Source organism: Oryctolagus cuniculus, chromosome 7 (assembly GCF_051225735.1).
Source record: "Oryctolagus cuniculus isolate XC-2025 breed Fujian yellow rabbit chromosome 7, ASM5122573v1, whole genome shotgun sequence".
Taxonomy (NCBI): domain Eukaryota; kingdom Metazoa; phylum Chordata; class Mammalia; order Lagomorpha; family Leporidae; genus Oryctolagus; species Oryctolagus cuniculus.
The window spans coordinates 85,459,847-85,460,643 of record NC_142873.1 but is presented as its reverse complement, the minus strand read 5'-3'; positions in this window follow the sequence as shown (position 1 = coordinate 85,460,643).

Sequence of the window (797 nt, the reverse complement as noted above, 5' to 3'; positions counted from 1 at the left end):
ACAGGACTTTATCACAAATGGTTCATTATCTGTGTGAAACTCACATTGTAAGATGAAGTCAAGGAATTCCAAAGACCCACTATTGAGGGAAATGTTTGTGCAGAGAACAAAGTAAAACTCTATGTATGAATGAGTAGGCCCCTCTGGTAGCATTGATTTTGTCAACCTATAGTTCACATGGATGAATTGGGATCATAGATTCTGACAGATATGAAATTCCATGGGTGCAAGACATTAGTGAACATGTTTAATAACACTCTTATGAAATCACATTTTCATTCCAAAACACCTATTCACAACTTAAATCCTTCTTAATTCTCTTTGAGAAACTCTGAATGCTCATGTTCTTCTCATTAATAATGAAAATAGCAAAAAAATCTATAGCAAATAGAATGCTTTGTCTCATTGAAAATAAGTCTGATTTAACAATTTACTTCATTTGATTATGTAGTCTGAATAAGCGAAAGATTGCATTATGTTCATGAAATTTTTAGAATGAAGTACATTATACTACAATATACAAAATTATAATAGGGCAATTGTATTTTTCTGATTATCTAACACTATCACAATCTAGCATTGATCTAGATAGTCTATTGATCAAGCCATTCTTTAGGGGTGACAAATAACAAAGACTTCATCACATTAGTACTCTGAATTATGCACAAACAAGACTGGCTGAGAATTGGGTAGAATAATTATGGAAGAGCTGTATGAAAAACTAAAACAAGAAATCGTAAGAAGTTCCAACAAAACAGGATACATTTTTTCCAATAACAGTACTATAGGTTGAGTAT